This window comes from Emydura macquarii, unplaced genomic scaffold (genome assembly GCF_026122565.2).
Source record: "Emydura macquarii macquarii isolate MOO-44397 ecotype Brisbane River unplaced genomic scaffold, CSIRO-AGI_Emac_v2 contig_719, whole genome shotgun sequence".
Classification (NCBI taxonomy): Eukaryota; Metazoa; Chordata; order Testudines; family Chelidae; genus Emydura; species Emydura macquarii.
In genome coordinates this window covers 6,301,937-6,326,885 of record NW_027130856.1, presented here as the reverse complement: position 1 = coordinate 6,326,885, position 24,949 = coordinate 6,301,937, and positions in this window count along the sequence as shown.

Sequence of the window (24,949 nt, the reverse complement as noted above, 5' to 3'; positions counted from 1 at the left end):
TTTGTCTATTTAGATTGTAATGTACATAATGCACACTGTAATCAGAAGATGGATTTAATAAGAAAGTAGTACAGCTGTTCAAACAAACCTTGCATAGCAACACTTCCAGTGGCAGATGAATGATGGCAGACTGAATGGCAGAAGTCTCATTGAAGGAGGATATGAATGAAGAGGGACTGGATGCTTGGCAGACAAGGAAGGAAAGGAGTTTGTGCATAGGGGATGCATGCAAGGATAATGAAGATGAGAATGGAAAAGGGATGAATCTGTGGAAAGATGTAAGGCCAGAATCTTCTCTATGATGCTGTTCCTTTAAGATGACTGATTGATCCCCTTTTAGCCTGAGGCTGCTCTACGTTATACCAGGATTGGTAAATCCAGCCCAGCTCAGCATTCAGGAAGTGCAAAAATGGCTTAAAACCACCTTTGCATTTCCTTCCATTTCCCTACAGCTAGCACAGGAAGACTCCATTACATTAATTGCATTTATTCTACCAGTAAAAATTGGAAACAAATCTCAGACGATCATTTGGGGAAACATCCCCCCCACCATGTGTGGGTTTTTTTGGAGGAGGGAGGGTCAGAAATAAAAAGCTCTGGGAAAAGAAAGAAAAGAAAGAAAGAAAATGTTGCAAGCACAAAGGACAATGGAATAATCTACACAGGCATCCTGGATACAGAAGTTCATTTCATTTTGTCAGAAACAAAAATAAATCCAACGTTGGAGGCTAAGGATCAAAGACAGAATTATGAAGTGAGAAGCTAATTCAAAAGGAAATTGGGATTTGCAGAAATCTTCATAAATTCCTGGAACTGTATCTGCTTTGTAGAAGTCACAGATACTTTTTCAAATGCAGAATGAAGCTGATCCAGTGCTTTTAAGTTGGCAAACGTCAAGTGAAAAATGCAGTCATACAGAGCTCTGAGACTCTTTTGATTGGTAAAGAGACTTCCTCTGATCTTACAACATCTGACAAATATCACATATATTATATTGATAAATGAAGTAAATTTGAAGACATTCCCAGTTATAAAATACAGGAAAAGCAGAAATCCTCTGTTTGGGGGAAAAAAGATCACACTGGGAAGAGGAAGATAAAGGAGATGAATTTTTCCAGACTTTATGTTTGATGTAGAATTTAAATCACAGACAAGTCATAATTCAAAAGATGAAATAACAATAACCCTTGAACAATAATAATTTTTAGGATACTTTCTTGTCTTGAAACAATGATGAAACACATAAAAGATGAATTGCAATTAATACTGAGAAAGGAGGAATGTTATTTATTGACAGGGGAGTTTCTTTAACTGCACACTTAATATTAAGTCAATGTCAATGTTCACTTGTTTTCCTTCACTGTTAACTATTACAATAATTTACTCCATGTTGATTTTGTTTCTCTGATACTTTTCTGGAATAAGCAGTGTACATTCTATTCTATTCTATGCAGGTTTTAATACTGAGCTCAGATACTGTATTATTTGAGCACCTTCCTTGTTAGCATTCCTTGAGAAAAATAATGCTCTACTGAGTATCTAAATCCCTAGCTGATGCACATTTCCATAATTCCACAGAGCCATGGTAATTTATACCAGCTGAGGATCTGTCCCATACTAATCCTGGAAGTCTAATCCTACAAAGACTTGTTCTTATGTTTAGTATGTAAAGTTAAGTATGTGACTAAGTCTTTGTAAGATCAGGGTCATAGAATAAATGTTGCTGCCCCCAAAGACTTTACAATGTACTTAACAAAAGACAATAAGTGGTAGAAACAAACTCATTGGTTAGGAAAGGCAGTGAATCATGGAAGTCCCTAATCATGGCACCCTCTAGGAGATGTAGTCCAGTTGGGGAGCCCAGTTTATAGAGAATAGAGACATGTGACAAACAAATTACAACTCCTATGAGACATCTTGATGGCATATCCAAATTAAAATATCTCACCCCAAAAACTGAAATTTTTTTGCTTTTTGGGTGTTTGGTTTTTCAGTAAAAATAGCAATCTTCTTTATTAAGCAGACACTTTTCACACACCCACTCATTCAGCCCCAAACATAAATTGTTTTGCTGAAAACCCAATTTTCTGTTGAAAAAGCTGATGGAACATTTCAATGAGCCCTGGAGGGCAATGTCCTGGATTTATAGATTAGTTTGGGGAGGGTGTTCTGTGCATCAAGGGGGAATGAAAGAAAGCACAAAGATACTTGCAGATGAAATGGACAGTTGGTCAATGAAGGCTGGCAGTATTGGTGGTATTTGATGGGGCAGGTGCCTTTTGCTATTTCAATCCTCATGACATTTAGAAAGCGCAAGAAACTTTTTTATAATCTTGGTTAGTAAGTTCCTTCACTATAAATACTTCTGTGATCACTTACAAATAATAACAAGAGGTAGAAGAGGATGGCATGTTCTATATTACTGTTTAAAAAGATCTTCTTGTTCCAACAATCTATATCTGTACCCTAAATAATTATGTGTTAAAAGATAGGTCAACCATTGTTGCTAACTTTTTTCTGATCTTTCTACAATTATTTTATTTCTTCCATAACTGAGGAGAAATCTGAGCCATTAGCAATTATCTTAGAAAAGTCTTGGAAGACAGAAGGGATTCCAGAAGATTGGAAAAGAGCAAATATAGTTACCATCTGCAAAAAGGGAAATAAGAACAACCCGGGGAATTACAGACCAGTCAGCTTAACTTCTGTACACGGAAAGATATTGGAGCAAATAATTAAGCGATCAATTTGCAAACATCTAGAAGATAATAAGGTAATAAGTAAGAGTCAGCATGGATTTGTCAAGAACAAATCATGTCAAACCAACCTGACAGCTTTTTTTGACAGGGTAACAAGCCTTGTGGATAGGGGGGAGGTGGTAGATGTGGTATAACTTGACTTTAGTAAGGCTTTTGATAGCGTCCCGCATGACTTTCTCTTTAAAAAACTAGGGAAATACAACCTAGATGGAGCTACTATAAGGTAGGTGCAAAATTGGTTGGAAAACTGTTCCCAGAGAGTAGTTATCAATGATTCACAGTCATGCTGGAAGGGCATAACAAGTGGGATTCCGCACGGATCAGTTCTAGGTCTCGTTCTGTTCAATACTTTCATCAGTGATTTGGATAATGGCATAGAGAGTATACTTATTAAGTTTGCGGATGATACCAAACTGGGAGGGGTTGCAAGTGCTTTGGAGGATAAGGTTATAATTCAGAATGATCTGGACAAACTGGAAAATTGGTCTGAGGTAAATAGGATGAAATTCAATAAAGACAAATGCAAAGTACTGCACTTAGGAAGGAACAATCAGTTGCACATGTACAAAATGGGAAATGACTGCCCAGGAAGGAGTACTGCGGAAAGGGATCTGGGATTACAAGCTAAATATGAGCCAACAGTGTAATGCTGCTGCAAAAAAAGCAAACATGATTCTGGGATGTATTAGCAGGAGTGCTGTAAGTAAGATACGAGTAGTAATTCTTCCGCTCTACTCTGTGCTGTTTAGTCCTCAACTGGAGTATTGTGTCCAGTTCTGGGTGCCACATTTCAGGAAAGAGGTGGACAAATTGGAGAGAGTCCAGAGAAGAGCAACAAAAATGATTAAAGATCTAGAAAACATGACCTCTGAGGAAGACTGAAAGAACTGGGTTTGGTTAGCCTAGAGAAGAGACGACTGAGAGGGGATATGATAGCAGCTTTCAAGTACATAAAAGGTTGTTACAAGGAGGAGGGAGAAAAATTGTTCTTCTTAACCTCTGAGGACAGGACAAGAAGCAATGGGCTTAAACTGCAGCAAGGGAGGTTTAGGTTGGACATTAGGAGAAACTTCCTGACTGTCAGGGTGGTTAATCACTGGAATAAATTGCCTAAGGAGGCTGTGCAATCTCCATCTTTGGAAATTTTTAAGAGCAGGTTAGACAAACACCTGTCGGGGATGGCCTAGATATTACTTAGTCCTGTCATGAGAGCAGGGGACTGGACTAGATGATGTCTCGAGGTCCCTTCCAGCCCTATGATTCTATGTCTTACAGGCAATTTAAGAATCTGTTTCCATTGTTACTGTGATGCTAACTCTGCTATTTATCCAAGTCTCTCTTGTTGCATTTCCAATAACGAGCCAATATTATGAAGCTATCTGTAGTTTAAAGAGAATATTAATGGACTATCTGCATCAGTGAGTGGAACAGAATGTTACAATCAAACTTTTGGATATTCTGTGCTTTTCTAATGTCTTTGAAAGTGTTAGGTACTTGGGCTTCTTAGAACTTACAAAAATTTTCTCTCATGAGAACTGTGTTATACCCCTGACCCACAGCCTATCAAAGATAATGGGCTAAGAATGTATTAATAATAGATAATAATCTATTGATTATTGGCTTTGGATTGCCCCCCATGAATTTAATTACAGTTGAGGATATATATATGCAAAATTCACTGGATGAGTCCTTTTAGAAGTTACCTGACTTTGATATGTCTTTATTACTGAAGAAAATCAGAATAAGAGCTCACCAACCATCTAAACTATATACATGTATTATATATTTTAAAGATGATGCCTGAGTACTTTTAGGCTGAGGCCTCTTGGAGATATGGATACCCCATACTCATTAAAATTAACACACTTTGACTGTCCATATCCCCGAGGCAACTTTGAATATCTTAACCTTAGTATTCATGTTCGTGATCAAGAAAAAGTTATATGGAAAGCAAATGAGAAAAGAATTGGGTTCATAATTATTAGGCAGTAAAAAGACATGATAATGAAATCAATGTAACAAAAAATTCCATAGTGTGTAAGATGATGCATAGTCTTTGTGCTTTGTAACCCCTAGATTATGGTATTGCATTTAAAAATGAATACAAAGGGTGCCCAAAGGGTGTGTTAGGCACCTTTTGGTGTGAGGTTTCTTTCTGGGAAAAAAAAATGAAATAAAAATATATAAATACAGGCAGCACAGGAAATGGTGCATTCTAAAGAATAACTCTGAGCTGAAGAAAATTTCATCAAGGAAGACAACCAGGATGAAAACTGGTTTAATGGCAGCAACAAAACTGAATTTGAGACACTGAAAAGCAGTGCTTCCGTGACATGGATTGCTAATCTTTCTCAAATGTCAACTTTGGAGAGAGTGATGTATATATATGTATATATAGTGATGAGGAGGGGGTTACTTGAAAGTATATGGAAGTTATTTATGAATTATATTGATGGTGAAAAGATTAACATATGAGAATTTAATAGCTTTTGTGTTCTTATAAACAATCTCTTATAAAAGTCTTATAAAAGTCTCTCTTTGTGTCACCTTTCTGTCTGCCAGTCATTTCTCTATCTTTTCGTGTTTCTATTTGGGGTGAGCTAATTAGGGTATGGAACATGGTATGTGGTGCATTAGTGATTGTTTAGCAGTTTAGGCCAGGCTTTGCAGAGGAATGCAACATGACGGAGAATAGCATAAGGATTTTTTTTCCTCCATACCCTGCTGTGCCAGAGCACAGAGGCTAACCACGATTTTATTAGCAAGCATAATCTCTGCTCCTCCTAATAGCAAGGGGCATGGATATGACCACCAATTCTCCAGGCTCCGATTCATACTGGCGTGTAGCTAGGATGACCAGATGGCTTGACTGTATAGGCACAGTCCCCATGTTCAGAGCTTTTTCTTATATGGTTGCCTATTACCCCACCACCACCCTTGTCCCAAATTTTTCACACTTGCTATCTGATCACCCTACCTGTAGCAGAGCTGGCCTTATACATCACAAGGACAATTGTCATGATGCTTGAGAGCTCCAGGAGGAATTTTGGCTGAGTCCACTGGAGTTCCTCCAAGGGATTCTGGCTGCAGTACGACCTCCCTGCCCTGCAACTCTAACATTCCTAATGGTGCCAAAGCTACAACCTAGGCCTATACATAGATGATTACTGGCTGTTAAATGTGTGGCTAAATACATATTTGCAATTTGTATAGATTTGAGACATTCTACTATTCATCACAATACAGGGCATACATTATTTATATGGATAGAAAAGAAAGTAACAAAACTAATAGGGAGGAATTAGCAAAGAAACGTTTCCCCCCAATCACTTAGGTAATCTATTACCTGTTAACTGTTTTTCTACAATATATTCCATTTAATCAAGAAACATGAAATCAAGAAAGAATTTTTACAAGGATCTTTATAATATATATCTATATATTATGACAAAATAATTCTTAGAGAGGTTGAATAGAAAATCTATAGGTGCAATATATAACAATTTCTCTAAATCCAGTCAAATTGAATTTACCAAGTTAAAACACATAGTGAAATTCTGCCATCAGTTTCACCCATGAAACTGTACTAAAATTTACCGCACATTTACAACAGTGTAATTCTGCCGCATAAAAGAATTATTCCTGATTTACGCTATCGTATATGAGATGTGAATTGGGTGTAATACAATTAATCATTAATGCACTGGGCCAGATCCTGGTCTAATTTAGACTGGGTTTATCCCCATAGTAGCTCCATTGGGCCGGAATTACGCTAGTTATGCAAAACTCAGACTGAAGTACCTTTAATAGGGTCTGATTCTGATCTCACTTATACCAGTGTAAATCAGGAATAACCCAATTAGAGGGTATGTCTACACTTTGGAGTGAAGTCGATTTATTTTAAATTGATTTTCACCTGCCGAATTTTAGAAGTCGCAGGAGCGTGATCACACCATGCTCATTGCGTCGGGGTATTGCATCCCCATTAGCCGCGCTTGGGTCTACGATCAAAGCAGTGCACCATAGGTAGCTATCCCACAGTGCAAATAGATGCATAGGCTTTTTGGGCTGCAACCTGGTTCACTTCAGATATACGTGCGCCAGTGTCTCCCTCATGCCGCAAAAGGAACAGGTATTGGGATGGGGGGGCGAACCGCACCAGGTACAAGCCCATGTTCAAGGCACCATGAAGGAGCCGCCAGCTAATATCCCCGGTGGACCATGGAACCAATGTGGAATACAGACTGGCCTGCTGGGGTTCCTCACCCTCAACAGATGGTAAAAGGTCCCACCACTTGGTATCAGGGAAAAACACAAGGGCGAGGAAATGGAGAGTGTAGAACATGAGTGTGTACAGGTGTGCCTGTGGTGTGGTTCAGAAGCACACTGGCGACAGTGGACTTGGAGTATGTGGAAGGGGTAGCTGGGGGGGTTCATAGGGTGGGGGCCTGATGAAAAGGTCTGGAGGGCCTGGGGTGAGGGGTGGGCGGGTAACACCCTCTCGCAGGACCTGCTCTAGGTATGCCTGAACAGTGGGCGCTAAGGCTGCCCTCATCTCCTGGAGTACGCGCTGGGGGTTCGAAGGGTAGAGAGCCCCATGCGCCGACCCAGAACTTGGGGATCCACCCAGTCCATCCGGTTATAGTCCAGGAGGTCTCTGATCTTGGTGACTCCTGCCAGGATCAGTCTCTGGAGCACCAGGTGGGACTCTACCACCTTTACTCTGAGATGGGGATTGTGTAGCAGAGACTCCATGAGGAGATCTGCCCCCTCGGCAGCCGCCATGGACCTAGTTGCCGAGACCAGCCTCTAGGTCCGGAGGAGGTCCTGATAGAAGGCCGGCAGCTCGGAGAGTTCTCACAGAAGGCCTCTTGGCTGTTGTACCGGTTGTATCGGAGCCCTCAGAGGTGGCTGAGGAAGGTGTACGCCAGTTCACTCCATGCGGGACTACCCGCACTAAAGAGGAATCTCTGCAGGGCCTGGAGGCAGAAGGTATGGACTTGGCTGCGGATGCAGCACAGACCCTGCCCCTTTTCCTCCAGGGGAAGGCTCAGGACCCACAGAGAGACCTAGTGTATTCCTGGCCAAAAGAACTCCAGAATGAGCTTCTGGAGGCAGGCCAGGGAACTCAGGGTAGGGACCACGGTGTTGAGTTGATGCCAGAGCATGGACAGGACCAGCTGGTTAAATACTAGCGCCCTCCCGCACATGGAGAGGCACCACAACAGTCCTGTCCACCTCTGGAGTCACTCAAACAGCCTGGTCTCTAAATCCTACCATTTCTCCAGTGGCGAAGGATAGGTGGCAGAAAGGTACACGCCCAAATAGAGCAGTAGACCTGCAGTCCATCTAATGGCCTGAAGTGCAGGTAGGAGGGAGCTCACCTGCTACCTAGCCCCGACCATCAGGCCAGAGCTCTTGACCCAGTTGACCCAGGCAGAGGAGGCTGGCAGACAGCCTGGCAGACCTCCAACCATACCAAGTCGCCTAGGTCCTGGACCACGAGGAGCACGTCATCAGCGTAAGCTGACCACCCGCAACTCCAACTCATGGAACAACAACCCCATCAACCTCTTGCTGTGGAGACAGAGGAAGGGCTCGATGGCCAGAGTGTACAGCTGGCCTGACAGCAGACAGCCCCGATGACCCATGGCCCAGTCTATAGCTACAGCAGAGGAGCCAGAGAAAGATACTTTCTGGGATCTGGGCAATATAAACTGACTGACTCACCCCCCTCCCGGTGGGATGGAAGGGCATTCTACAGGCCCAAGCCAAGGCCCTACCCACACACGCTAACAGAGAGGCGCTGAGTGGAGAAGACAAGGACTCGTCCAGGATGGGGTAGATTTGCCCCAGGCCTGTTCCGCCCGAGGAGACGGCCATCGCCTGGCAAGACTGACTGGGGGTGCTTTGCCACAATATTTAAAACAATAATGAGCACCATTTAAAGTCACCTTCACCTTAACAGGCAGCAAAACTGAGTCTGTTTTTGTTTGCTTGTTTTCCAGTTAGAAATATAGGAAAGATCATTTATTGATGCAAACAAAACAAAACAAAACAAAAAAACCCAACCCCCCTCCCCCCGCTTGGGAATTAAACAGTCTCACTGACTTCATTAAAATTTTCAGTATTAATATATAACTATAGTGGACCAAATCCTACAGTTCTTTTTCTGGAAAACCTCTCAGAGGCCAGTGGAAGCTTACTGAATAAGGACTGTAATGCCACTGTAAACAGTTTATTACTGTAAATGCCAGGGAAAATGCATTGCAGTGCTGAATAACTTGTTAAATTAACAAAGGTGAAGTATCTCAAATTCCTGGCCTGATTTATCATGTAATTAAAGTCCCTTTAAAGGAGTGTAAAGTGGCCTAGGTGAAAATTATAATCAGGTCCCACGAGAATAAATGTCTGTCCAGTGGTTTTTTTTTTTTTTTTTTTTTGGATTGGGAGAATGACAAAGAGGACGAGTTAAAAAGAAAATGGGAGCTATAACCATGAGGCACAAGCACAATATTTTTAAAAAGTCTTTTTGATGAGGATTGTTCATCTGAATGAGAAAAGAAACACAATCTCGCCTCTTTTACTATAGCTTAAACATGAACTCAGAGCTCAAGAATCAATACATGTTAGCATTTCTCTGAGAATATTCAGACTACATTTATTCCTAGCTGAACTCCACTGAAGTCAAATATTTAAAGAAGAAAGATGGCCAAGTGTTCGGAGCATTGGCCTAGGACGCATCAGATCTGAATGTAAACCCTTGCCATTCCATAGACTTCCTGGGTGACTCTGGGCAAATCACTTAGATACCTAAGTCCCAGTTTTAGGCACTCCTGAGATCCGCAAAACCCTCACTCAGCTGCCGCCTAACCCTGTCGATTCACTCAATACCTAAACATTTGCTGTAAAAGTGCCCTAGCCATCTAAGTTTCTAACTCTGGCTAGAGTAGGAGGAGGTGGTGCTCACCTTTTGACTTTTAGCTCAAAGATTAGAGCACTTGCCTGGGATGTGGGAGGCTGGATAATTACTTAAAGAGTCATTGGGCCAGAGAGCAACAACAAAAGAGAATGATTCTGTAGCAAGGTAGTTAGGGTGCCCATCCAGTCTGACTTCTTCAAATAACTGTTTAATTACTTATCCACAGTGGAACAGCTTCAGCAGGGGAGATTGAGGGCACCCCTACTTCACATTGACTCCTGTAGCTCAATGGTTACAACACTCTCTGGCTAGGGGGGAAACCCCTGTTCAAAAATTGTTTCCTCCCCCCATGCAGAGATTAGGAATTGAACCTGTGTCTCCCACGTACCAGGTGAGCATGTTATTCACTATGATCAAAGTTGGGGGGGCGGGCATTATCTCCTTCTGTGGTCAGTTTGCTGGTGTGTGGCAGGTGCCAACCTCATTTTCAAAAGAAATTACTTAGGAACCTAAGCCACCTGACTCCGATTCATGGACTGCTAGCAGAGATAGGCACATCACTGCAGCCCAGACTTAGGTGCCTAACTCCATGAGAGATGCAGGGCTGAGGACCCAGCCATGTTATCTGCATATCCCATTGGTAGCTTAGGTGGCTACCGCCTACCTTGCTGGCTTTTGTGGACTGCATTCTTAGGTTCCTATCTCTCCCCATTCATTGTATAGGGAGCCTAGGTGCTTATACAGGCTTTATGGATCACAGTGTTGTTCCTGAACATTATGCAATGCTGGGTAATGTAACACCTTAGTACCTTTGTGAATCTGGGCCTTAGTTTCTCTGCACCTCCAGAGTCCATCTGAACAGTGGGAATAATAGCATCCCTCGATTTCACAGGGTCCTCCTATATCTATTGGACTTCACTGCTATCATCAGGTTTTTGCTGCTTGAAGTTTTATATTAACAGCTTGCATTTAAAGATACTCTGGGATGTACTCTGACCTCAGTTGCACAATTAACTTCAGTGGAGTTACCACTAATTAATTTGCATTTGTACAACTGAGATCAAAATTTTTCTGGGCTCCAGTTTCATCTCACAACCATGTCATTCCATTGACCTCAGTAGAGTCATTCCTGATTTACACCCACGTGACTTTGATGAGACTCTCAGCCCCTCTGTGAGCCAGTTGGGGGATACACTGTTTTGGAAGAACTGCTCTATTTGGTGAAAACATATTTAGCCATGGGTACGATGGAGAAACAAACCAGAATTTGTTTTCAATTCATAATGTTCTGCTGTTAATATTTTCATTCAGCCTTTGCTGTTATTCATATCCTTTGCCTTTGCTTGAAATGCTTACATAACTTACAGTACATGATGGAAACCTTTACAGTTTACTTAAAGATTAACGCTGAGGCTGTAGCTTTCAAATGTTATTAATAATGAATAATGTTTTTCATCTTGTGCCTTATGTTTCTTCTGTAAACCTTCCCAAAAGTACTTTGGAGGAGAGCAACATAAAGTGAACAGCGAAATTTGTAAAATGTAGTTTACAAATTGCTGTATATATTTTTCAGTAAGTAATCTTATTGTTAAAAAACAAGCTTCCTGAACCTGGAATTCTTCAGCTGGTGTTAATCGGAGGAGCGCCATTGATTTTAATGGAGCTACCCTGCTTTACATCAGCTAAGAATCTGGCCAGAAAACTCCACTGATTCTAAGACAAACATAGCTTTGTGATTATTGAAATTCTAGGCATTTTTCTCATTGTTGCCAGCACTATTTATGCTGCCACAGACCATTAAGCACAAGTGGGAAAAGTAAACACTTTCTCCGTACATATTAATCACAGAACAGAGATGGATAGAAGACAATGGACCTACAGTATTTTTGTCTCTTTTCCAGTAACTAACCAGCACAGTTCAGGTCAGCTCTGTCAGTTTTTGAAGGCGTTTGCAATTTATACTAAAATTCTCCCTGTTTTATTTTTTTCTTCATGGTGTTAAAACTCAATGGTAACGGGAGATGGTGAGGTCACAGCAATCATCTACTAGTTAGAGTGAAGCATAAAGAGCTATAAGCCAAGAGACCCCTGCTGAGTGCGACCTAGGTCAAATCATTTAATGCCCTTCATCATCAACCAACACAACTGGAAAAAAAGTAGGTTAAAAGCAGGAACACACTTGAAACCAAAAGCTACTTATGGTCAAAGCTTTCATGAGTAAACAAAACAGAAGAGATCTGTCAGGGAATTTCATTTTGGCTGGGCTGCCCTTACTGAAAGGGAGCCAAATCCCAAATGACTAGGAAATTCTATCACAATAAGAAAATGAAAAAAGTGTGAGTGCATTAGCTTGTCAGCTCAGTAGCTCATGAATTCCTAGCTTGAGCTTCTCCACATTATCTGTAGTCACCGTAACTGGGGAAAAGCAACAATTAAATATCTTGCATCTTGTACTTAGGAGAAATCACATTCTCTGCTGCTCTCACATTGCCAGAATACCATAATTATGACTGTGCAATTATGTTTGACACTTTTAAAATATGAGTCACCTTTTAATTTACCGGGCGATTTAGATGAAGTTCACTAATGGGAAAAAATATATAGTGGATACCAAACTGCAGTTTGGTGAAGAAAGAAATGTGAAGTCCCATAATGGTGATTAAATTGGCGTTATTAAATTTTTAGGACTAAATATAAAGGACAACATTTTCATAAGAGTCAAAGAGCTAAATTTTTAAAAGTAGTTAGAAAATACGTTTGAAAATATGGCCCTAAATGTTTTCATTGCCTAAATCTCATTGAAAGACAATAGCATTTAGGAGATCTTGGAAATTTGACTCTAAGGATATGTCTACACTGCAGTCAGAGATGGGATTACAGCCCGGGTTGACATATCTGCACTAGCTTTAATCCAGCAACTAACACAGCTAAAAATACCAATGAAGCTATGGGAGCACTGGCTTCAGCACATTTTGGAGATTCAGTACAAGCCTGACTAGAACCTGGGGCAGCTGTATGCATTTCTAACCTGTGCTGCTTCAATTTCACTGCTGTTTTAGTGAGCTACCTAGATTAAAGCTAGTGTGGATATGCCTACTCAAATGCCTGTCTCCCTCCTGCTTTATCATCATTATTTATTGTATTACTGAAGTGCATGGAGACCACAATTGAACTCAAGACCCCATTGCACACTATAAGAGACAATCTCTGATTTAAAGAGCTCACAGCCAAAACAGACAAGGCAGGCAAAAATGGGATTATTCTTATTTTGCAGTTAGCAAATTGAGGCAGAGAGAGATTAAATGTCTCGGCTACAGCAACCTGAATCCAGATCTGCCTGAATCACAGGACCATTCTTCTTTCCTATCAGTGAAATGAAAAGAGGAAAATAGTACAATTCATGTGAAATTTAGTGCCTATCTTAAAAAATACACCCAGGTCAAGGATACAATGGCCCAGAAGGAACAGGTGTTTTGCATTGTTAGTTCATAATATTATATTCACAGAAATGAAATATTCCAAAATTTGTATTTTTTCCCAACAGAGTCCCAGTCTGCTGGGAAACTAGAGGTGCACTTGCCACTGACTAAACCCTGAGAAGGATGGTCCATGAGGGTCTTTCATTCATGTGCAAACATAAGTTGTGCCCCAGTGCATTTTGTGCCTTCATTCACTGGAGGTCTTTGCACTTGCCACAGGACTGAGATATGCTAGTGCCAGTCTCTTCGTTTTCAATATTATCTTCAACTAGTTCCCTATGGTCACATTCTTTACTGATCTGAACTGGCACAGTTATTTTGAATTCAGTTTACATCAACGGAGAATTTGCCCCCTAATGTATGCATTCATTTGGATCAAGTGTTCACTATCCAACATTTGTTCTGATGTTTCGAAAGGGAAGTAATTCTTCTTTGCATGAATAAACTCAGTAGTACAAACATTCAAGATCAAAGAAGAAAAGGGCTGTAAAACTAGTAAGAAACAGGAATACTCGCAGTGTATTGCTCAAAAACACCAGGGAGAGTCACGAAAAATGACAAATATCTGAAACACTAAGGAGTGACCCACTACTCCTGCCAAACATGCCAGCAGCACATCCCAGCATTCTTTGAAACATTATACAATGCAGAAAATATTTGAGCCCAGTCCCAAGGATGTTTAATTTCACATACAGGATCTAAAGAATAACCCTCTCAAGAAGATCAGCCCATCCCACAGATACCAACTATGCAGGCTAGGCAAATTAAACCTAATACTGCAGGCCTGGATAGGTTACCCATAAAATCTTGCAAGAGCTATGGCAATATGGGCTTCTCGTGTGAACCAATAATAAATATTTAGCTCTTACATATCACTTTTAATCAGTAGATCTCAAAGCACTTCAGAGAAAGTTAGTATATAATTTTTTCCCATTTTCAGATGGGGAAAATGAGGAACAGAGAGATAAAGTGACTTGCCCATGGCCAGTGGCAGAGCCAGCAATGGAACTCGTGTCCTGAGTCCCAGTCTAGTGCTTTATCCAATAGGCAACACTACCCAAATTCTTGGAGAAAGTTCTAATTATCAATTGAGAACTTCACTAATAACTTTAAATATCTAAACGAAACAAGGAATTGTAGGGTCAAATTCTGCCATATGGGTTCATTCACAATAGGATCCATATGCTTGCATCAGAAGGCCAAGATTAGGCCTATAATCTGTAAAGGATCTTCTTTGGTCAGGAAGGATGCTGCCCCAGTGACAGAAGTGACAGAAAAAAATCACTTCCATTCCCTCAAGAAGCCAAATAAGGAAGAAGTCTCACAATACTTAGTATGGTGGCTAGAAATCACATACAAACCATAACCCCTAGTGAAAAAAGAGGATGAGGGGAATTGGGAGAAGGGAGCAAGAGAAACTGGTTGGGAGAAGGGAGTGTCATGCATTTCTCATCTACACAAGTAACCAGAAGCCATGTTTGCAAACTTTTTTTGAGGTTCACAGATACATTATGCCAGAGGATATGGGTTTGATGTTTGCTCTAACATTTGCACAATTCTAATAAGGGCTCCTTTAACAATTGTAACTCAGAGTAATTTCCATCCCCTGCTACATTCTTCTACATTTACATTATTAGCCCATTATTTCATGACTTCAAAAGGGAATATTTATGAAGATGCAACACACAATTGGGTGGCAGAATCTGGGCCTTAGACAGGTAGACACCATTCTGCTTGTGCTTTTGAATACATAATATATCAGCTGATTGTTGGTGGGAGATCAATATGAGAATGAATATTCCTTATAATTCAGTTCTCTTAATTTGTTTCACTTCTAGCCACTCCAAATGTATGCACTATTCTTCCTTAAAATTAATATTTTCAGAAATATAGTTTAATATATGTAAACACTTGATTCTGCAATCATTTCAATTGCAATTTTGACTTGGTAAAGAATACAGGATTGGGTTTCAGAGGTCTAAAACATCAGTTTTTAAGCTCAGCTTCCCATTGCCTTCACTGGGGAGTTATGTTTAAAAAATTGATGGCTTCATAAAGCCCATTATTTTTACCCATTTAAAGCAAGAAAAGAAAAACACAAGGAGAATCAATTATGACACTTTTGCTTGACATCAGAAAACTTCTGGATAAAGGCTTGATCTACAGAAAGTCTGGTTTGGATAACAATAGAAAAGTAGTAAATCCTCTGCCTCCTACCATTTCTATAAACTCCATCCATTATAATAAATGTGCTCAGCTTCTCATCACACAACAATATACACATAGTACCTGGAGTACTATGTCAAAAATAAATAAAAATAACTCCTATCTGAATTCTTGAGCAAGAGAGATTGATAATAATCCTTACTTCTAAATTGACAAGGAAACTGTCCTCTGGCCTTTATGGATCAAGGCCCACATATCCTTAGTCCTCAGATAAGTACAAACAACATCTCCTCTGTTGTGACAGTTGGGCCTATAAATTTACTCAAATTGTGAGCTCAGCTGTAAAAAGTATGTAAAAGTTCATAAGATGGTACAATAACCTATAATAATGAATGTTAATGGGGAAAAGTACAAAAGGGAGATGAAATAATTGAATTAGTCTAAACAAAAAGGACAAGTTGATATGATTCAAGGACTGTGCTGAAATTAAGCTTGTTAAAAACAGGAGATATGGAGCCAGAAGTTAATGAGGCAACATTGGTATATTAGATATTAGGACTAATTGGTGGACAGAATTATGAGGGGATGGGATATTCCACCCATCACTCCTTTTTTTGGTCCTTAAAAGAAAGATTTTGTGGAGAAACAAACAAAAGAACAAAAAGAAGAACAGATGGAACAGATGGAACAAACAGAGGCTACTGGAGTGAGCTTCACCGTCATGGCTGCCACCCCCTTTCCTTGGCCTTTATCATCCGGATCCTGAGAGGTGTCCTAACCAGAACAGGCCAGAGAGAGAGAGGGGTCCAACTGACATTGCCACCCCTACCTAGTCCAGCTGAATCCCAAACACCACCTGGGATGGCAGTTATTACCATCTTTGATGCCATCTAAGAGACTCTCAGTGTATAATAAGGAGATGCACAACCAGGTCACCCAAACAACCCCCCAAAATTATGAGTATTTTACTATTATGAGTAGCTTTTACTATTTTAAAAAGAAGCATTTCAGTTATTCTATTCTAAAAATGGGTTACTGGACAAGTGTAATAAATGTACCAAAATAATTCCAAATTGACCTGAGTGTACTGTCACACTGGTTTTCAGAACAATGTATCTTCATTGGTTCTAATAGAATTATCCTTATGCACAGCCATATAATTGTGAGGAGATGTATCCCCAGAAAGTATTATCTCACATTTCTTTTTTGCACATGCAACATCAACCTGGATCAACTAATGACTATTTGGGCCGACGATCAGTAAATTAAAAATTCTCTAATGAGGATTTGATATGGTACAATGTAATGGCTCCAAAGAATACAATATGGTCCACTGGGTCATTGATTTATTAACTACAAACTCTCTTGTTTGCCATAACATTAATCAGCTTTAATGGCTCCAATGGAGGCATAATAATTAATTGCAGCTCCATTAATAACTCCCTGATTATGTATTTACCTGACCTAGACTGTACTGTGCATCTTAGAAACTCTTTAATTACATTTTACACAATAGTGGCCCCAAGGGAGATTATAAATAGTACATTGTAAGTACTATTATTTCTAAAGAGAGGAAATGTGACTAAATTAGGCTAATTCTGAGTAACAGTATGAATTTTGCTAAAGGTTATTTCATGGATGTAAATTAAATCCACAGGAGCAGACAATTCAGAGATGAAGATGACTTGTGGCCTTAAAACTCCAAGATAACTTGTGGCCTTAATTCCTGGAAGTCATGTTTGTTTATAGAGAGTGAAATTCACTCCTTTGCAAAGGGCCAACACATATGCCCTATAGGAGACCACACTGGGACCATGGAGGCTACTCCAGCCATTGGATAGACCTGACCTCTTGGGGATAGGTTTGGGGGTGGGGTCGGGCAGAATTACTGCCTCTTTCATGGGATAGAAAGGGTCAAATCTTTCCCCAGGCATTTCCTTGGAGTGGTCAATCCTTGTATGAGTAAGGATTTCAGGAGGGAATGCTTCCAGTGATTTGCTTATGAGAGCAAGCAGTCTCTCCTTATGGTGATTCTGCTAAAAGAAAGCCTGAAAAATGAGATGCATCTTGCACCATGGTGGCAAAAGTAGGGCTGGCTGAACTGTTATTTGAGAAACATGTTGACCTCTGAAAAGAAAGGGCATATGTCCTTGGCTATTTGGAGACTGCATTTCTGGCCACAATACTTGGCACAGAGAATCCAGGAGCAGAGATCAATGCAGTAAAGCTCCAAGACTGAGCTCCACCTCACCATTAATTGGCAAGTGAGGTCATGCCACCTATGCCAAACCACCAAAATTCTTCCTTCTGTCAACCAACATCTCCTGTCTCTTACTAGGATTGTGCCTGAACCAGCTATTTTTCAACAGGATTCCTATTTCAGTCAGACGTTAGAACAGTCTGGCAACAGTTTTACCTCTGCTTTATAAGAAAGAGACATAGAGGTAAACGTCATCAGCATATTACAATCCACATGGTACTAATATCTCCCTCTATAGTATCACAGAGCTTACTAGATAGTTACAGAAAAAATAATTCATTATCATAATGATGGTTTCAGGATCACGACATTTTTTGTTAAATGCAGATCCATAGTAAGTTCAATAGTAAATAGAGATACAAGGCATGTAAATGCTCTTTAGTATATATTTTAGAACCCCTAACTTTCATTTATTCCAAGAATGTGAAGGAGTTCTGAAAAATATCAGCAACTTTCTCTGAGACAGGCTATGCATTTCAGCAATCTATACAAGACATGGTTTTTGCCAGGCATGTCAGAAACCTTATTATGCATTTTATCAGTTTCTTTATTTTCAGAGGAGCATATGTCTTGTTCAGACAACAGTGGTGTTTTTGGTTTGTGTTTGTTTTTGTCAGATCTACATTGCAGTCAGTGAATGTTTCTCATAGTCAAGGAAAACTATATGGGGGAAAATTCTGGATAAATAGAGTTACCTGTACCTTGGATTTACATTGATATAACGGAGATTAGTATTTGGCCCCATGATGAAAAAGAATTATTTCAATAATGACAAAATAAATACAAAGCCAGCAACTGTTATTCCAACCTTAGCAAGTTGTGAAGACCATCAAATCCTTTAAACTGATCAATCAAATGTGAAGAATATCTTACAGATCAGAAAAATATGGGACTGATGTAAATTATCAACAGAGTTATGACAATTTACATAAGCTAAGGATCAGCCCCATATTTTTAACTACAATAGAAACCATTGATCTCTCTATGTAAGCTAATATGGCTCTTATCTCAATAGTACCTGAATTATATTCTATTCTACCTATGTTCTTACACCACAGTCATCACCGTAGCATCTGAACACCTTCCTGTAGTTCTTTATACAATGCGAGCCACATCTGCAGATGCCAGTGTTGGGAATGTGGGTGTTTCCAAGTTGTCTTATGTTTGTCCTTCTCTTTAAAGATTGAATTTGTGACAAGCAAATCATGGTCCACACATTTCCCGAGGGGAAAAATGCCGTTAGAGTTAACTTTCCCCACCCCTTCTTTCCCAATGGTGACTTTCCAGTGTTCGGTATGTCACCCAACCCTTTCTTTGAAGTCACCCATAATGATCAGCTTGACTTCATGACTGTGCCAGTGAGAACTCCATCAAGAGCACAGTAGATCTGCTCCTTGTTGTCTTTGTCATCATCATGTGTGGGAGCGTACACACTAATGACCACGGCATACTGGTAGTTACTAAACTTAAGATACAGAGTCATGAGACTTTCATTAATACCCATACAGAGTTCTAAAAGCTGGCTAGCAATTTTGTTCTTGATGGCAAAACTAACCTTGTGAATACGTCTCTCTTCAGATGGCTTTCCTTTCCAAAAGAAGGTATAGCCACCTCAATCTTCTTTCAGTTGGCCTTCATCTGCCCGACGGGTCTTATTTAGGGCAGCAATATTGATGTCATATCTTGCAAGTTCTCTATTATGGCAGTTCTTCTTTCAGGAATAGTTACTGTTTGGGGAATCCATGAGCATTCAAACATTGCAAGTGGTAAACTTCATTACTTTGCTTCATAGGTCTGACCATTTAATGAAAACAACAAGGAAATCCTAGTATTTATTCATCAGAAGGGAAGCACATTTTGCACTTGGCAAAATGAACCTTCTAACTGGCAAAAATGAGAGACTTATCATCAGCTTAAAGCTATAGTTTAACAGAGGCTGTATGACATCAAGGATTGGTGGTGGCAAGCAAAAGCCATGAAGATCCAGAGTTTCACTGATAAACATGACATCAGAAGCTTTTTTCAAGCAACAAAAGCCATCTATGGGCCAAGTTCAAATGGCACAACCCCTTTGAAATCTCAGGACAACTCCACCCTTCTTAAGGACAATGTAACCCTCAAGCAATGTTGGAAGGAGTATTTAGAGACTATTGAACTGAGAGTTTGAAGTCTCAGCTACCACCACAGAGCCCATTCCTCAACATCCAGTAAGAGAACCTCTTGTCAACCCCCCTATCTTCTGAGAGAGTTTTGCATGCCATCAATCAGACTATCAAAAACTAGGCACCAAGCCCAGATTTCATCCCCATAGAGGTCTTCAAAGCTGGTGGAATAGCACTTGTGCAAAAACTTCAACAACTTCTTGTTAGAATTTGGGTTAATGAGGAAATTCCACCTGACCTAAAGAAATGGGACAAGTCAATGTATGGGAATTACTGAGGTATTGCCTTCCTCTCCATTGCTAAAAAGATCTTTTCTCAGATCCTTTTGAACCGTCTCCTCCCTCTTGCTGAAGACGTCCTTCCAGAATCCCAGTGTGGTTTCAGACCATCTCAGGGTACCACCACCAACATGATTTTTGTTTCATGACAGATCCAAGAGAAGTGTAGAGAACACCACCAGCCATTGTTTATGGCATTTATTGAACTAACTAAGGTATTTGATTCCATCAACCATGAGGCGTTATGGAAAGTGCTTCATAGGTTTAGTTGTCCATTGAGGTTCATTCGTGTTCTTAGGCTACTTCATGATGGAATGACAACCACCATCCTTTATAATGGATTAGAGACAGACCTGTTCACCAGCCATACTTGTGTTAAGCAGAGCTCTGTTATTGCCCCAATCCTTTTTTTCATCTCTCTTGCTGTAATCTTGATTCTTATTTGTGACCACCTTTCTTCTGCAATTGATATTGAGGAACTAGTCATCCATGAGATACTCAATCTGCAGCATCTTCATTCTAAAACCAAGGTCATCAGGACTGTTATTACTGACCTTCAATATGCTGACAACTGTGCTATCCTTGCACACACCAAGGCTGATTTGCAGTCCACCCTAGATCTTTTCTCAAGTGTCTATCATAGCCTAGGACTCTCTCTCAACATTGGGAAGACTGAGATGCTCCACCAACCTGCTCCAGAACAAATTCCTCCCTTCTCCCATAAATTGTCATTGGCGGTGAACCCCTGGAAAATGTTGAATATTCCCCTTACTTTGGTAGCCACCTCTCCCAGACAGCAAGTGTTGATGTGGAGATTGAACATAGGATCCATTGTGCCAGGATATCATTCAGAAAGTTGCTCCATCATGTCTTTATTGAAAGGGATCTGCAGAAGGAAACTAAGATCCTGATCTACAATGCAGTCATCATACCCTTGCTTCTTTATGGATGAGACACATGGGTGACATATTGAAGCCATCTTAAGAATCTGGAGTTGTACCAACAGTGCTTCCTTAGAAAGATTCTCCTTATCAGGTGGGAAGACCATCACACCAATGCCGCATTCTCTCTGCAGCTAACATCAACAGTGTTGAGGTGAAGTTTATGAAACATCAACTTTGCTGGGCTGGTCATTGTGTGTGGATGGCTCATACTCATCTTCCAAACCAAGTCATCTTTTTGCGACTTAGTCATGATAATAGGACCCATGGGAACAGAGGAAATGCTACCAGGATACCCTGAAAGTATATCTTAAGAAGGAAGGCATTGACCCCATAAATTAGGAAGAACTGGATGACAGACTGCAATGGCATCACAAATGACTGTAAAGTCTCAGCCCATTTTGAAGAGAATCACCTTGCTTAAGAGGCTGAGAAATGGCAGAAGAGGAAGGAAAGTGTACAGCATCCTGGCCAGAAGTTGTGCTCTCTCCAAGCAACCACCTATCACATATGTGGAAAACCCCCTGAAGAGCACAAATTCGACTCCTCAGCCATCTTAAGTTTCATCAGTGACTTTTCCCATTGGCAAACATCATCCACATATCGAGGGATAGCCAATGATGACCCTATAGACAGACTCTTTCTCCTTGAGCAGGTACATCTCTCTGTTCCCCACCCGGGACACTAGAGTCTTTGTGGAACAAACTGCTCTTACTTTCGGCCACTAGTGATTCCTGGTTGCAACGATCTGCTGCATTCTGCCTTCAGAAAACTGCTAGCACCATTCCTCCTCCTGGTACTGGCTCTGGCCCTAGTTGGTGACAAATGGCCTGTCCTCTCTGAAGTCACTGGGAGCTTGCCACTGACTTCAGTGGGAGCATGATCATCCCCAGGGACAGATGCTGCCAGCAATTGTAGGGGATTCTAAGAAAACACGGAGTGGTCCTCAGGGGTCACAAAAAGCCTGTGGAAAGATGTTCATCTCTTGAAATATTTCCTAACTAGTGCACAAGTAAAAAGAGTTACTAAAGAGATACTCAAGTGCATCTTGGGATGAATACATTACTGACAGAGAACTGTCACCACACATCATGGTCATTTTCTCCTGTTCTTGTTCCTTCTGATACTTTGTAGATTCAAAGCTAGCTTTATAAACCCTTCCAGGACAAATGCTGTCTTAATTTGCACCAGTGCAATCCAGGCAGCCCTTTGTCCTCTCTTTGAATATAACTATGAGGTTTTTTAAATGTAGCCATTAGAAAATGCAGTTAGATTAAATTAATCCATACAGCATACACATCAAATAAAATCCTGTTAGCAAGATTAGAGACAGCAAATATTCCTGTGTGTTTTTATACAGCTAATGTAGCATTAAGAACATGAAATCATGAAAGTGAGAGTGTGAGTCTAAGAGCACGAAACCCTTTCATTTTTTCCTTTGGATCACTATTGCACATACATATGAAAATTCAGACTGTTCTATATTCCTTAACATTTTTCATGTCTTCCCTGTGAAGCACTGAACTGTTGGTTACCTTTTAATCTTCAGTATAAAGAAGCATAGAAAATTGATTACAGGGAGTTTAAAAGAGTTATTTCTTCCTCCTCTCCCCACCTCTCTCTCCCTTTCTCTCTCACACATGGATCACAACCTCACCCTGAGTCAACATTGCAATGCTGTTGTGAAAAAAGCAAATGCAATATTGAGTTGCATGAAGAGAGTCATAGCATGCAAGTCATGTGAGGTGATAGTACTGCTCTACATGGCGCTAGTTAAGTCTTAGCTGAAGTACTGTGTCCAATTTTGGAAAGGATGTAGAGAAACTGGAAAGGATCCAGAGGCGAGCAACAAAGATGATCCAAGGGATGAAATGCAACCCATATGAGCAAAGGCTGAAAGAGAGGGGTATGTTTAGTTTGGAAAAAAGGAGATTAAGGCAGGGACATAATAGAGGGCTTCAAATAGTTGAAAGATGGAAAAAAGTTGGAGAAAAGTTGTTCTCTCTTGCTACAGAGGGCAGGACAAAAGGCAATGGGTTCAAACTATAACATAGCAGATTTAAATTAAATCTCAGGAAAATCTTCCCAACTGTAAGAACTGTAGGACAATGGAACAAACTGCCTAGAGAGGTTGTGTAAGCTCCTTGACTGGAGGTTTTCAAAAGGAGTAGTGGTTTCACAAGAGAACAGAAGTATTTTTCTTAGAGTGATTGGCCCATTGAACTGGCTGCTAAATGACCAAAGGAATATCATACACAGGAATGTCACTTAGTTTTATTATTTCATTCATAAGTTTCCAAAGAATCTCTGCAGCTGTCACTTCCCTTCCCTCTGGTGCTTAGGTGTCTCAGCTTGCAGTGTGCTGTATCATCGTAACACAGCTGAGCAATGCTGGAGAAGGACATCTGCTGAGAAGAAAACAGTAATTGAATGCATCTTCAGTATCAAATGGATTCCTGTGGTTTTCACTATTTTGATAGTCTTGTTTATGAGTTCCCTTAATCCAGCTCACGGTGTTTAAAAAAAATGATAATGATAAATTATGGTACCCCACTTAGGAGACGACAGACGATCCAAATGTATCCAGAATTTATTCTGAGCAACAATCCTCCCTAATCGTCACAGGTAAAACTAGAAGACTTTTTTTATTCATCCACACAAGTCTTTCTGCAGGAAATTTGAAAACTGAAAAAAAAATCAAAACCCCAAACAGTGAAGAAAAAAAAAATCACTTTTCAGTTCTTGGGTTTTTGTTTTTCAATGATCATGCGAAAACTTCTGAAGAAAAATGTAGATAAAATAAAAAGTTTTAGGTTTCTTTAAGAAACTTTGCAGGAAAACAAGATTTCCAACTAGCTCTGCTGACAAGTGCTATTCAAACAGAGGTAAACGTGTCTATAAAAAAGTGTGATAATGAATATATATTCACACAAAACATTCAGGCCCTAGTGACCTTTTGTATATGTTAAATATAGTGATTTTTAGGAGCAGCATTAGAGCTATTTAAATATAGATGGAATTTCAGTACCACACAAGTTGAAAAGTTAATAATGGGTTATGATATAGTACAAGGATAGTAGGCTAGACTTATCAGGAGTAAAAGAGGGGTGCAATATGGAAAGTATGTGGACCTGGAATCTTAATGAGGAGGAACAAAGCTATTTTCCCCTCTTCCCTGCTCAGCTGATATGGTCCATTTCTAGTGGCTTCACTGTAATACTGTAAACATTCAAAGCAATGTATTCTTTTTCAAGTATGCAGTTGTGATCACTTGCAATCCCTGTGGTATGACAAACAGGAGAGATTTCAAGAATGTTTACACTGTTCATTCCAGCCTTACAAGTAGATGCTATCAGAAAAAATGACAGGATTTACCGTCTTATGCAAGGGGCCAGGAATCTGGAAGGGTTTACTGAGAAGGAAACTCTAATTCCAAATGCTAGTTTCAGATTTCAGGACATGTTTTTCATCGCTGTTGCCTGTTAGCACATCTCTTAATTTTAATTTAGGATGATTTGGGGGATTGAAGTAGCTTTTCTTAATAAAAGGCAAACAGAATAATCAACTCTCAACATAACACAAATTATTTCATGGAACAAAACATAGCTATTCTGGTGGTACAGTGCCAGCATAATTGTAACTGATTACTTAAAAAAAAGGCTTTCTTTCTCTGTGTTAATTTATTATTCTTATTGTTTTGTAGGAAGGTTTCATAATTCACCTGTATAGGCATCCACACAAGAAAAAAAATGATTTTGCATTCCATCCACATCTTTTTGCATGGGAAATTATTGGTTAAATTCGAGAAGACAGGGATTAGTACAAGAATTGCAAAGTGGGTAAACAACTGGCTAAAGGGGAGAAGAGAACTGGTTATTGTGAAAGGATCTAGAGGGAAGTTTCTAGGATTTCCCAAGTATTGGTCTTGGGACTGATCTTATTTAATATTTTTAATAATGACCATGACCAAAAAAAACCACGC